This window comes from Apium graveolens, chromosome 1 (genome assembly GCF_009905375.1).
Source record: "Apium graveolens cultivar Ventura chromosome 1, ASM990537v1, whole genome shotgun sequence".
NCBI classification, from domain to species: Eukaryota; Viridiplantae; Streptophyta; class Magnoliopsida; order Apiales; family Apiaceae; genus Apium; species Apium graveolens.
The window spans coordinates 27286071-27287065 of record NC_133647.1 but is presented as its reverse complement, the minus strand read 5'-3'; the positions used below and the strand labels follow the sequence as shown (position 1 = coordinate 27287065).

The window sequence follows — 995 nt, the reverse complement described above, 5'->3', positions numbered from 1 at the left end:
CAGCTTTAGTTCCTCGAAATCAGCAATAGAAGGTGGAGCAACACCTCCTTGTTGAGGATATGATTGCCTTTGAGCATAATGTTGTGGTTGCTGGAATCCAGGTGGATTAAACTGTTTACTTACGCCTTGCTGATATGGTTGCTGAATAACATTCTGATTATTGTTCCAGCTGAAATTGGGATGATTTCTGTTGTTAGGATGATAAGTAGCTGGCACAGGTTGCTGCGGTCGCTGATAATTGTTCACATACTGAACAGATTCATTAACAAGAGAACACTGATCCGTAGCATGAGAACCTGCATAAAGCTCACATACCATAGCTGATTGACTCCATAGGTAGCTAAAAAATCGACCTTCAAAGACAGCACTTGGAGCTGCGCTGCAATAGCTGTAGCTGCATCAACTTCCAGAATACCTGCTACCTTCCCAGGCATCATCCTTTGAGTTGGGTTTTGATGCTCATTTGCAGCCATAGTTTCAATAAGATTATAAGCCTCAGTATAGCTTTTAGCCCACAAGGCGCCTCCAGCTGCTGCATCGAGCATGGGCCGAGATTGGGCCCCCAAACCATTATAAAAACCAGTGATCACCATCCAGTCAGGCATACCATGATGTGGACACTTTATCAACATCTCCTTGTAGCGCTCCCAAGCTTCGTACATAGATTCTGTTGGTTGCTGTGCAAACTGAGTAAGAGCACTCCTCATAGCTGCAGTCTTTGCCATTGGATAGAACTTTACTAGAAACTTTTGCGCAAGATCTTGCCAAGTAGTGATGGACCCAGCTGGTTCAGAATGTAACCAGTCCTTAGCTTTATCCCTCAGAGAGAATGGGAAAAGCCTCAGCTCGATAGCCTCATCAATCACACAATTATATTTGAAAGTACTACAGATCTCGACAAAATTCCTGATGTGCATGCTGGGGTCTTCAGTCGCAGCACCTCCGAAAGAAACAGAATTCTGCACCATTTGAATAGTGCCCGGCTTGATTTCAAA

The 995-nt window shown here is 44.2% G+C and overlaps 1 non-coding gene across 1 annotated transcript; it reads left to right on the top strand.

Moving 5' to 3' along the window:
• Nucleotides 1–603: 603 nt before the first annotated feature.
• LOC141680077 (small nucleolar RNA R71) lies at nucleotides 604–710 on the top strand. The gene has a single exon (XR_012558258.1). It is a non-coding gene; the product is annotated as a small nucleolar RNA R71 (small nucleolar RNA).
• Nucleotides 711–995: the final 285 nt, after the last annotated feature.